General features: G+C 29.3%; 1 long non-coding RNA gene across 2 annotated transcripts; it reads right to left on the bottom strand.

Moving 5' to 3' along the window:
• Positions 1–3838: 3838 nt before the first annotated feature.
• Positions 3839–8864, bottom strand: LOC148197889 (uncharacterized). 2 transcript variants are annotated; one of them, XR_015786978.1, is made up of 8 exons: positions 8118–8864; positions 7927–8042; positions 5907–6032; positions 5377–5488; positions 4553–4638; positions 4430–4481; positions 4219–4353; positions 3839–4073 (listed from the first exon to the last, which is right to left on the bottom strand). It is a non-coding gene; the product is annotated as an uncharacterized LOC148197889 (long non-coding RNA). The 2 variants fall into 2 exon arrangements; XR_015786977.1 differs by lacking the exon at positions 5907–6032 and having other exon boundaries at positions 8118–8862.
• Between the last annotated feature and the right edge of the window lie 5503 nt (positions 8865–14367).

Genomic DNA, 14367 nt, shown 5'->3' with positions numbered 1-14367 from the left:
GATGTTAAGTTTCTGAAAAGAAAAAGAGAGAAGTAACGTTCTCAGGAAAAGGAAGAAGGAAACTGTGACTTTGACAGAGAAAGACATTCTTCATAATTTCTATATCATCAAGAAAACATTAAAGAGAAGTAAGAGAAGGGAGAACATTGACAGGAAGAAATTGTATAATGGATCCAGGTAAGTTCTTTTCTACTGTGTATGAGAGAATAATGAGTATCATGAAAATTCAAGATCGTGTGTGTTTTTCATTGAATTGAAAATTAAAGAATTGCTTACAAATTGGTATCAGAGCCAGGTTCTAAATTTTATGATTCTCCATGAATGGTAATTTTCTCAATTTTTTGAAACCCTAATTTTTGAATTGTGAAAATTTAGGGATTTTAATTTTTCAGATGTTTAATTATTTTATTGGTATGAAAGAAAATTAAATTCGCTGTAATGTGAATTTGATCCAGCCGTAGGGTTTTATTTGATTCGTACGCAACAATTTTAATGCCAAAAGTTAAAATCTTGATGAAAGAGAATTCAATTCATTGTCGCAAGTAACATGAATTTGATTCGTAGGGTTTTATTCAATTCACTGTAACGTGTATCTCATTGCTGCAAGTTTTTTAACTTTTGATTGTTGCATTTACTGTTGCATGATTGTTTCAATTAACGTGAATTTCATTCACCCTGGAAAATTATTTTTTATTCATTGTTGCATTAAAGCAATTTTAATGTTGCACGCAATTTTATGGTTATGCACATGTTCTCACAGTAAAGTACTTTTACTGTTGTGCTTATGTTAAATTTTTAACATTGTTGTGCATTGAATGAAAATTAAATGTGAATTAAAAGTTTGAAGGTTTCAAATGTTTTTAAATTGAAGAGTGCATCTACTGACATGTATGATATAATTTTTTGTTTTATGAATTATATGTAATTGTTTATTAATCTTGGATGAAGGAAATTCAATTAAGTTGAATTTCGGATGAGTTATAATTCTAATAAAATATAAAAGTTTTTGCAATTCCACTGTTATTTTAAATTACTCATATTATTGTGAAAATTATTCATAATATAAAGGATGTTAAATTATGAATATATATATATATATATATATATATATATATATATATATATATATATATATATATATATATATGTATATATAGTTATTAGTCATTGATATAGGGATGTTATGGATTACCCAAAGGTGAACCATTGTTTAGAATTGATGACATTAAAGTGAGACATTTCATGTACTTAGTAAATATGTTTGTATATCCAAAGATAACGTACATATAGACTTAAATATGATTGATTGTTTATTAAAGTATATATGGAATTTGTCAGTTTAAGAATCACCCAAAGGTGAACTTAAATGAATGACTTAAATGATTACCTTAAAAGACATTCTTCAAAATTTCTATATCATCAAGAAAACATTAGTAAATATGTTTGTATATCCAAAGATAACATACATATAGACTTAAGTATGATTGATTGTTTATTAAAGTATATATAGAATTTGTCAGTTTAAGAATCACCCAAAAGGTGAACTTAAATGAATGACTTAAATGACCTTAAAAGACATTCTTCAGAATTTCTATATCATCAAGAAAGCATTAAATAGAAGTAAGAGAAGGGAGAACATTGACAGGAAGAAATTGTATAATGGATCCATACAAGTTCTTTTCTACTGTGTATGAGAGAATAGTGAGTATCATGAAAATTCAAGATCCTGGTGTGTTTTTCATTCAATTGAAAATTAAAGAATTGCTTACAGAGAAGGCACATGACTTTGTCTCACGGAACATATAGACTCACGTTCCATATCTATTTTAGTAAATGGAAGTTCTACAAATGATTTTAGGATATAGAGAGGACTAAGACTAGAGATCTACTAGCACATTTCTTATCACAATTGAAATAAAAAGGATGGAGTGAAATGATGACTAGAGTTAGCAAAAAAGAGTTGTACAAGAGTTACAACATAAGTGATGGTAACGTTAGATTTGATTACTTCAATTCATTGATGATATAATAATTTTAGACAAGACTTCTTCGAATAATACATTTAAAAAACTTTGAACAAGTTTATTACCTTAAAGTTAATTTTTCAAAAGTAGGTGTGGAACTATCAGGATGAAAAAATCACAACTAGTAACAATGGTAATATCCTTGAATTATATGATGTTATCTATCTCATTTGTGTATTTGTGAATATTAAACAGAGGAAATATCATATGAGTTTAAACATAGAATCTAATTATCACTAGTTGTGCGCTTTTTAAATTTGATTCATATGTTAATGAGTGTTTTATGGTTTGTTTATGATTTATTCTTATGCTTAAGTAATTGTAGTAAGCTTTGATTTATTAATTTGACTTTTCTATTGGTTTGAATAATTGTCTTTACATGTTATAGTTAACGACTAAAATATATGTCCAAATGGGACAATCTCATCTTTTAATTTCATTATTTTAGGTTTTTTACGACTATTATAGATTTGACATAATTATGGGAAACATAAATTTATGTCCGTTCAAATTCCCAATGTGAATTTGCGTTTGTTGATTGAATAACATATGTAAAAGCGTTAAGTACAATTGCTTCAACATAGTGAACCAACCTAGAAATCTAAAAAAAATGAACATCACTAGCCAACTAAAAACAACAAATTTTTTTCTACAAAATGACTTGTCAAAATAGGATTTTGAGACACTCAAAAGTGTAAGATCGGTAGAAGATGAAAAAACAAAAGTACCATCAACGCATTGGGAAAAGAGATATTTCATCTTAGATGTCTTCGATCTCCGTATGATTGTGTTAATGACACCATTAACACGTTCTTAGAGCATATCAAGATTCAAGTACTCTTCTTAAAGCAACAAAATCACAATAGGTTAAGCAAAAAAAGTTTTACCCAACATACTTCAACTTTGTTCCATTTGTCAAAATTCTTGGTACACTACAAGAAAAATCACAGTTACATACGGTCAAAATCCGTATATAACCTCCAAAATCCGTATATAAAATGATATTACATACGAATTATATACGGACAAAAATCCGTATATAAAAGAAGCGTAGCTAAGTTATATACGGATATATCCGTATATAATTTACATACGGAAAAATCCATATATAATTTATATACGGAAAATCCGTATATAAAATCCGTATATAATTATATACGGAAAATCCGTATATAAAATCTGTATATAATTATATACGGAAAATCCGTATATAAAATCTGTATATAATTATATACGGAAAAATCCGTATATAAAATCTGTATATAATTATATACGGAAAAATCCGTATATAATTTATGATTTTATAAAAAAAAAATAGTTGATTCTGCATCTGCATTTAATAGTTATGAGTTTCTGATAAAAGTCAACATAACTAACAAATTGCCAAAAATCATCTAATATAGATAAACATTTACAACTATTTAATAAAAGATATAATTCACTGAAAACTTTCAACATTTATCAAAAATAAGACATAGGTTTCGAAAACTTATCTTAGCTTATATAACGTAATAAATGTAATATATATAACAATATATCAATCAAGACTAACATCCCATACAATAAATATATATGCCCTGCATCCACACTATACAAATATATATTAAACAAGATTTTAACCAACTAATACAATAAAATATTTATGTAGCATTTGAATCAACACAACAAACAATTTTCTGCAGCATTTTTATATCCAAATATCAAATAATTTCCTGCAACATTTTTATCAAAACAGCAAAGAATTTTCAGCAGATTTTTTCTTATTTTCTTTTCTTAAGAGTTTTTATCTAAAATATTATGAAAAAGAAGTCAACTAATATTTCAAATGCTGAATTTTTATAAGGTGCAAATATCGAATAGAACACAATTTCCTTAAGAAAAGTTATGCAAAAATGAGCATGAATTGAACCTTAAGTAAAAACAGAAAACAAATAACCAAAGGAAGTTCTTCTGCTAATGTATGACTTTTCATAGTACCTCTTCATTTAAGCGTTCTGTAACATTCTTCTTGGAAGATAAGGAAGAACCTTTTCCCTTGTCCTCGTCAATCTTTCAAAAGAAAACATGTAATTAGACAATAGCCTTAGTTACATATGATATGATAGTTGATGCAACAACAGCACAGTTCAATGCTTGCTCAAATAGTAGTTATGAGTATGGGATGTGAAAGTAATTTTATAAGGCGGAGAGTGACCTTATTTGGGGGAACTATATAAGAAATTGTATATGAAGCAGGGTGCTTTTCAGGATTTGTTTTTTCTCCCTGACCAGCAAATTATAGATTCCCATATGAAATTGTCCCTAGCAATACAGATCCGGGTGGAGAATTCTGCAGAAATTTTACAAACACCGTTATATACTGTCAATAGCAATATCTGAAATGTTGACAGGGGATAACAATGTACCTTGGGAAGTTTTTCTTTTTGTGGTGGACCAATATACAGCCCTTCTTTTATACTGCCAATAAGCAAAAGTCAACACAATTACACGAAGAAATTTAAACCAAGGCTACAAACCTACTCACATACCCTGGAACTAGTGATGAGGACTTAAAGGAACCATTCCCCATCAGTGGGCCATCAGGTTGAGAGAAAAAGCTTAACCGAATTACATCCTAAAACAATCAAAACATAAAAAGAAAATCAGTCAACAGATAGAAAGAATACTTAATCTAAAGTCTAGTGGTCCACATGGAATTATTTACGGCTAGACAGCAGAAGCACTCTTTGATAAAGGCATCTACAAAAAATTATTTTCAAACACAAGTGTCAAACATTTGGAGAATTATAAAACTTCGAGAATCCAGGCAAAAGCTTCTTTAATTTGGGCACGTCTAACCCAACACATCATCTGATTTGTGTAAGACAGCTGCCACGTGATTTGATAAAATACCATCTAGTAATATTTTCAAAACATTACCTGCATTGCATTAAATTTTCAGAAACTTAAAATCTAAATGTAAAAGCACGAGTCCATAGAGACAATGGTGATTAATATTCTACAGACTAGAGCATAGATGCATCATCCTTAGACATAATATATTTGAATAACTTGAAAATCAATTACTGCTGGTAACTAGTGAAAAATAATGACATAATGGTTTTTAATTTGTTTTTTGGAAGTAATAGAGCTCAATAGTAATTCTCTTAGATCTAAAATGAGAGTAGGATCAACCTAAAGCCAACAGGAGTAGATATTATTAGCAGTTGATGATGATGCTGGAGTAATACACTTAAGGCACATTAGTTAAAACAATAATGAGATGCACTTAAGGCACATTAGTTAAAACAATAATAAGATGCACTTAAGGCACATTAGTTAAAACAGAATTGTTGGTAAACGTAAAACTTACATCTTCTAATTTTGAGTTCAAGTCATTAACTTTTTTCTCTAACAAACACTCGAGTTTTCGTGTTCCCTTTCTACTTGTTTTGTGTTTCTAGTTCCCCTTTAAGCTTGTCCACCTGCATAAAGAATTTCTGAGTCTGCACTATAGAATAATGATCATAAAAGACACATCTACTGGTTGATTTATAAGTAACCTGCTTCTGTAGAAAAACCTTGGCTCAGTTTGTGACAGCCGAATTTTCACTAGAGTTAATTAAATAATCATAGTTTTTTTTTAACTGGGAATGTTAAGAAAAATTAATCACATTGTTTTGTATAAATCCTCATATATGAATTTTGTGAGATAAAGGACAGAACTAGCACCAATTGATCAATGAATATAAACATAGTATCAGTTTTAAGTTGGAACAATACATAACACTATTTCAGAATTAAAATGATTTTTTTTTCTAGAAAGAGAATAATATGACCTGCCATGAATCATGGGCTCCATTTACAAAGAAAGATAAGTAAAAAGATGACAAATAAGCTTACACATTGATAAAATAACCAGCATCTGCAAGGCATTTCACTTAGTTGTTCTAGGTAGTAGTGATTTGAATCGATCACAATTTAAAATTGCAGCCAACTCTCCAGCACAGAACATCCAGAGATAATTGCCTAAAGTTACAAGTTTCAACTAGTGAATTAAAAATTATTCAAGATGAAGACAAAAGTATGTAACCATCAATGTCCCATACATTTTGAGCACTTTTCATTCCTTTTGCTAAACTTCTGTTTCTTTTCTGTGTTTCCTTTCTTTTTCTTATATAATTGCTTTTTTTTTTCTCTTATCAAAATATTATTGTAGAATTATGATTTGTGTTCGGTTCATCTCCTAAATATTTAAATAGATCCACAAAGTGCAAGTGTATGTGATGAGAAAGCCTACACATTTTAATATGATTTTTCTGATATTTCTGACTTCAACTTTGTTGCCCCGTTACATGTCATTGCCATTATCTTACTTTCACCTCTTCCAAAGTAATTATAATATTCAATTATTTATTTTATGTAATCACATAATATTTTTATGTATTAGATAAATATTAAATGGTTTAGTATGTTAGTTTAATTATTGATTAGTATGTTAGCTATATTTAACTTGGATTCTTTTGTATACATATTATAAATAAATTATTCTGAACTTTGGATGTTTAGACCACATTTCTTGACCATTACCATAAAAACCTATGAAAAAGAGAATTGTTTGCTGTTGATGAAATTCATTGTACAAACAATATCTAGAACATACATCATATTCAAAAGTTAACAGCATGTTTCTATTTACTTCATTGAGTTTTTTATACATCACATAATTCAAAAATTATAACCATAATAATAATAATATGACTTGCTTCTCTATTTTGATATCTAAAATCTTGAAACCTGCTAAAGAAGTACATGTGTCGGTATATACTCTCTAATTTCCTATCCCCAAACAAAAGTTTCTTTTATTTTCCCTACTTGAGTTTATCTTTTACAATTAAGATTTGCTACAATCATATATATCATCTTCATGTCATTATCAAATGTGAAACAATATCAAATGCATACCTGTTAAGAAAGATGGAATTATAAGGCCAGTTGTTTGAACTTATTTTGAAGAATTAGCGGTTTTTTAATTAACAGATGTTTCAATAAAATATAAATAAAAACTGAAAAGGAAACAAAAATAGTTTTAGAGCTTTTCTTTTTTCACTCTCAATATTCCTGAAAAAAATTTCAATAAAAGATGTATCACAGAATCACTAAGCAAAGAAGCACTTACAAAGAAATCAATATCTCTGCATTGATATTAGCAAACAAAGCCTATAATTGTTCATCCTTCTAACATTTTAATAACAATATCTCTGCATGTCTAAAACCTTAGCAACATAAATTTAATACCAATCTCATCCAAATGGAAATGAAAATCATTTGGATAAAGTAATCAAACCTCACACTTTCACTTATATTCTAATTTGTGCACTTCACTTCAATATTCCTTCCAATTCAAACAAAACTTTCTCCAACATATCAGACTTCACAGGATTCACAATACTAATTTACTATAATAGGTAATAGGTATAGGTAATCTAAATACATATAAAAGAAAGTTGGCTCACTCTTCCCTGAGAATATTCTGACACACGCACACCTAAATTCTGAGTCTCTATGTTCATTTTCGTGCTATCAAAAGAGTAGATGTAGCTACAGAGACAAATATTGCTCTTTACCGTGTGCATAGAGGGTAACAGTGGGATTTTCTAGTGTAAAGTCAAACACATTCTTTGAAGGTGTGACACAAGGACAAGCAAAAACACACAAGTCACAGCGGTCCTTCTAGGACATCAGTAAAACGAAGCAAAAACACACAAGACACAAGGTGGCATTGTATTATCCTCTTTAGTGAGAGTCTTCCTTATAAAAATAACTTCATTATTGTATAGCCTAGAGAGACCTTTACACACTTATTTTGGAAATACTTTGTGTACTTCAAATGATATAATGAAGAATCAAGAATACTAATCACCTTACGAAAAACTTCAGTCACTGGGCCATCGTTTTCTGATGCAGTCAGCTCCTCTTAACCTTTTCTAATCCCCTGATGATTGCTTGCATTTCCTCTGCTAATGACTTCAATTGTATCTACAAGATCATGGATTTATGATCACTATTCATTGCAATCACGTTAACTAATAGTAACAGTTATCCAGTACAAACATCATTTTCTTTTCCTTAAAAGTGCAAATATCCAGTTTCTTAGGGTCACGCTTTTCTTCATACTCAGCTGAAATTTCGTACACTTCTTGAACCTGCACAAAAACATTTACATAAATGTCGAAGAGAAGAGAAAGAACATAAATTCCGGAATATTTTCTGATAAATCACTATAGCCTTCTCCATCGAATCCACCGATTACATCCTCATTTTTGCACCATTTCACCGATTCAGCCGTTGAATCTTCCTTTTCCACCGAACACGCGACCTAAATCGCATTTCTCACCGAACAATCTTCCTATTTTTCACTCCTCTCCGAACCCTTCCCGCTCCTGGAGTATTATCACGAACCTAGGGTGGATGAAGGTACTCTCTCAGCGTCGAACTACGACTCCGAAACGAACGATGAAGGTGATTGCTTCATCAACGAAGGACAACGACATTGCTGCGTTATTATGCGACGACAGTTCGAGAAAGAAAGGGGGAAGAAGCAAGGGTTCGAGAGAGGGACAGCGACAGTGAAGAGGGCTCGGGAGAGGGACAGCGAGGCGAATAGGGCTTGAGAGAGGGACAATGAGAGCAAAGAGGGCTTCAGAGAGAGATGTGAAATCGCGAGGGTTTGAGAGAGAGATCAAATAGGGTTCGAGGGATAGAGAGAAGATCGAGGGTTTTGAGAAGAATAGGGTTCGAGGGAGAGAGAAAAGCTAGAGGGTTCTGAGAAGAATAGGCTTTGAGGTTTGCTTAAGGTTGGCTTCATTTGAATCAGAATTTTTTTAAGTAAATTATTTTCCCAATCCGTATGTAAAATTGGTAGCTAAAACGTGGACAGAGTTACGTACAAATAATTGGAGGTATATACGGATCTATCCTTAGATAACTTTTCCACCATCACGCGCCAACGTTATATACGACTTTTATATACGGATTTGTCGTATGTAAAAATCCGTATATAATATCCGTATATAATTTTCTTTTTAAAATCCGTATATAATATCCGTATGTAATATATATATTATATACGGATTATAATCCGTATATAATAATCCGTATGTAATAGCCATATTTCTTGTAGTGGTATAGTTACTTTTGTTGCTAACTCCATTATTTGTGTTCGAGTGAAGTTGTCACCGATAACATCAATCCAAGTGGTAACACCAATGTGAGACTTATAAGGTATTTGTATAACTTTCCCTTGCTTCTTTGGGGTTGGCCTTGACTATGATGATGATTATTTATGATTGAAAGTTTCATTCTCATGTTATATGTGTAAGTAGTAACTATCAATTCATTTAATGATAAACATTTGGTAGGGATGTTGTAATAATGTCAACTTAAATTAAAATATATACGATCATGAGATTTTGACATTCTTCACTAGAATTATTGGATGTTAGAATATATATGAATCCTCTAGTTGATATTTACTTGCAAAGTTGGGAAAAGGTTTCAAATATGGCTCAACAAGTCACATGACATGTTGAGTTTTAAAGATGTTTTTTGATAAAGCTTATTGGTCAAACTTCTTTGATCTATACACATTTTTCTCACCTTGCAATTGAAAATGGTAGTACTGATTGATGAATGTTCCCGTGACAAATTGTTGTTACTAAAGTTGCTATTAGTGTATGTTGTCTAAAAAATAAATATTTACAAAAAAAGAAGAAGAATTCATTGGTAAGGTTTTTAAATATTTTGAAGGTACCATTTTCTAGTCAAATTTGAACTTTTGTCTCTAATAAAGTCATAAAAAATGTGTTAATTTTTACTCGAATATACTAAGATTTTTATTGTTGAACTTGTTAGGTTCCTTGATTGTCTATGACTTGTATTATGATGATATTAACATTGTTTGGTTGACTTCACATTTATTGGTGAAAGGAAGAGGTGGTGAAATTGATAATATTTGAAGGTTGAACGCTTCTTGAGTTATTGTGTCTTTGATGGGCTTAAGTGACATATATGAATTTTATCTTGCTATTATTTACCACTTATGGTTTTGCTTCTGAATCAATCCATTGGTTACAAGTTTGATTCTACTTTATTTTTTCTTTTTCATCTTGTTATTTTTCTCTAACATAATATACTAAGAAGCTCATACGTTTAGCTTATAATATCTCTTAAACAATCGATGTACAAACTATATACTTTAGGACAAGATTACGACCTAGTATTTATTGTATACATAACATGAGGTAAAAGTTTTCGCACCATGAGAGATTTTTAGACGAATCCTTCCATGAATTTGTGAAGAGACTTATTTTCTCTTTGCTTAAGGTTTGGTGATTGATGTTGCAAAATGAAATTCACTTTGCAAATTGGACTTTAAATCTTGTGAACAAATTCTAAATGAAGTCAATCGAAGTTATGAGATAAACCATAATGCCATTAGCATTGTTCCTTTAATAAATAAATCCGAGAAAAAAATTGCCTATGAATTTTAAAAACTTCTATAGGCTTGGTTGAATTATTGATTCATTTTATCTAAGCAAATGTCTAAATATGATGCAATTTTTTATCCAAATAAATAAATTTTGATATCTTAATTATGTTAACACTCTAAAATAATTTAATAAATGAGTGAGACAATTAATTTAAAATCCAAAAATAATAACTATTTTAAAATATAAAAATTGACACAAATCTAAGAAATCAAAATAAAAATAAATCAAAACTAAATAAAGAATAAAATTGAAATTTACAAGACTTAAATTATAATTTAGCCTAGAATATTTTGTAACTTCCATTTCATTTACTCTTAATGAAAATAATATTAGTTAAGGATAATTTAAAAAAAGTATAATATAATATTTTGTACAAAAAAAAATAGTTTATAATAATTTTTTTCTCTTAATTAAAGAATAGGTAAAAACATAAAAAAGCTGGGTGACACCGGATAAGTCAACAGATGCTTTTGGTATCTTCTCTACAAATCTTGCACTTTTTATTTTCATGGATTCATGAAATTATATATAATTATCATATTCAACATGTGGTGTTTGCCTCTCTTTTGTTTTCTTCATTTGCTTTTAGTGTCAAAGATATGATGGACCTTATCTTATCTGTCTAACACACAGAATGAAAATAATGTTAGAATATAAAACAAGACATTTCTGTCTTCTTTTCAATCATAGTATGAGATAGATTTCTGTCCAACTTTATCAGGTTTCTATCATTGTTTTAAGAGATTTATTTTAGGTAAAATTGAGAAAAATCCAGTAATATTTTTTAACTAGATAAATGCAATGCTTGAAAAACACTAGAGATTATTATTTTTTAAATATGCGAATAAAAAAATTATTGAAAACATAAATTAAGAAAAGTCCTACCATCATATCTGCACTTTTTCCTTGTTGTATATATTGACTTCGGCATATGTATTAGAAATGTATAATTTATACTCAGAACATAAAATTTGAAATACAAAAAATTATATTCTAAATTTTGTATTTTGAAATAGAAAAATTTATAGAAATATATATCGAATTTATAGGAAGAAGCTGCCGTTGGAGAAAAGCCCAAAGATGCGACCAGGAAATATCTTGAAGCCCAAAACAAAAACAAAACGGCCGGTTTACTGAAGTAAACGACGATATGCATTATTTTCGCTAATTCTATTGTCTAGTTTTTCTTTTTCTTTTTAACTTATCTATATTAAACAAAAAAGAATCTATATTTTTTTATTCCGAAATTTTAATTTGAAAAATATATTAAATAATCGTTTAAAATTTATTTATAATTGAATTACTTTTGTATACAATACAACATTAAAAATATATATTTCTATAAATCATTACAAAGTCTTCACTACATTGACTTTAGTGGGTTTACAAATCATTTCTGTTTAATCTTGAAAGCAAATTACTCTATTACTCTTAGAAATTCAATTTCTAAAATTGATTTACAATACACTTTTAAATATATATATATATATATATATATATATATATATATATATATATATATATATATTACTTATTTATATAAGTACATCCCGAAATTACATCGAAGAAATATATTTTATTTTTATTCTTGAAATTTAAATAAAGGGTGGAAGGTATGGGTAGTGGGACAATTAACATGTTGGTATAATTGCTGTCGCACATGTTCTGATAACAAAGATAATAAAAGCTGTTACAAAGGTAAAACCATGAATGACTACAATATATTTGAATTGAATGCATTACTAAAAGAAATAGTATAATTAAAAGACGGAAAATTTTTCATATTTCTTCTGGGCAAGAGTCTATTTTTTTTTTCTCGCACATGCAGTGTTCAGATCTTCAGATATGTAATATAAATTTACATTAAGCTATACTGAACAATTATAAATACACACGTGCATGCAGAATCTCTCAATATTATTTAATTTATTGGTAAGTAAAACTCTGCTACAAATAAACTTGATCTGTTTTTAAATTTAATTTTTATATTTTTAAATCTGCCACCACACTCTGGTCATGCAAAATTAGTAAGAATTATATAAGTAACCTTAGAACACTCATGCTTTATCTAACAAACTTCACTTTTTTGGAGACACTAATTTCAAGTATAAGTGTTATAATAGGCTGGTGGTGATTACCACTTGGTAAATAATTTTTAAAATATAACGACCAATTTTATTAAAACACTACCTATTTTTCATTCAATTTTTATTAGTCTCCATTACATTTATTTTTTTTAATCTTCTTTTTTCATTTTAAAATCTCTAATAGATTTATCTCTTATTTCCTTCATTTCTATCATATTATCCCATTTGTTGGAAATTAGGAGCAAAAGCGTAAGGAAGCCACATAATTACTATAATCACAAAAGAGTTACTTCAATTCAAATTAAACTTGAAAACCAGACACTTTCCATGATTAATGGAGTTTAATCACGTGGGCTCTAATTAAACAATAATAGCAAACACTACTTATATATCAAATATAATATTTTAGATTATTTTTCTTTTTTTGTTTTATATGTTTCTTAAACATGATTTTCTTTTCATTATTGCACAAAGTCAATTATAACATCGAAATTAATCCTATTGGGACTTTTTTTATCTTATCATAATTCACAAGTGAATTTTTACTTGAATGTCGATAAGACATCCTTATGTTATGTTTGATAATGAAATTTAAGAGTAAATCATTTATTTAAAAATCAATTCAAAATATTTGTTTGGATAAAGTAATTAAAAAGAATTTGAAATTTAGGAAAATTTGGAAAGTATTTTAAATAAATAAAATAGAAGAATTTTAAATACTCTAAAGATATATAAAATTTGATATTTTACTTTTTTACTATATTCACAAAACTTGATCCAAGTGGAATTAGGTTGAAGAATCACTTGAGTCTCTAAGGTTGAAAACTAAGTCTTAAGTCGAGTAAGTTTTGACTGAAGGGATTGCTAAGTCGGCTCAGTATAAAATTCAAATCGATTTGGATTGGACTAAAGTTAAAAAAGAATTGATTCAAGTCAAAGGTTAAGACGAATTGACTTAGGATGAAGATAAAGCCGAGTCAACTTGAATCGAAGGTCTAGCTGAGTCGCCTTTCAACCTGAGCTGATGATCAAGCTAAGTCGATTCGGGCTAGAGCTGAACAGTGGCATGCTAATGTGTCAAAAAGTACTTATTAAATCAAGTTCTCTCGAAGGAAACTGAGTCTTTGGTGGCTTAGAGGCACGATTTCACTGTTTGGAGCATATGGAGGATGATTGGGGCTTGTGGGAACATCCTCTTCTTCCTTCTTGTGTCTCCTTCTTCCTTCTTTTGTCCTTCTTTTTTCATCTTAATCTTTGTAAGCTTGATGCTCTTCATGGAAATAGAGGGTCAAACCCATCTTGTTAGGGGTATTTTATAGCCATTAAACTCTCTTGTACTGGGTTAATGATTCAAATATATATATGCCTCTTCCATTTAACTGCTAGTTTCTTGTTTCTATTTTTAATGTTGCATGTAATGAGGATGTTCGTGGCTTGATTTGCAGAATTGCTAGTTTTTGGGAAGAATATAGTTAACCCTAGGCTTGAAACAAGGGATCTAGTGGGGACTTGTATCTAGGGATGGAATATAACCCATTAGTTGTCTTAAATCCTAGATTTTAATGTGGGTTTTCTTGTTGAGTGATCAAGGGATACACTTAGTGAGAAAACCTAGGCTATTTCACCTAAGGGATTAGATCTAAAGTGTTTTAGTGGGTTGACATTAGGGTTTGATGAAGAGGAGATGATTCTATGGGTGCAAGAGAGTGAACCTGGTGAAATCTA

This window comes from Vigna umbellata, chromosome 5, assembly GCF_029865625.1.
Source record: "Vigna umbellata cultivar VRB3 chromosome 5, Vumbellata_1.0, whole genome shotgun sequence".
Taxonomy (NCBI): Eukaryota; Viridiplantae; Streptophyta; class Magnoliopsida; order Fabales; family Fabaceae; genus Vigna; species Vigna umbellata.
This window is presented reverse-complemented; position numbering and strand designations above follow the sequence as displayed.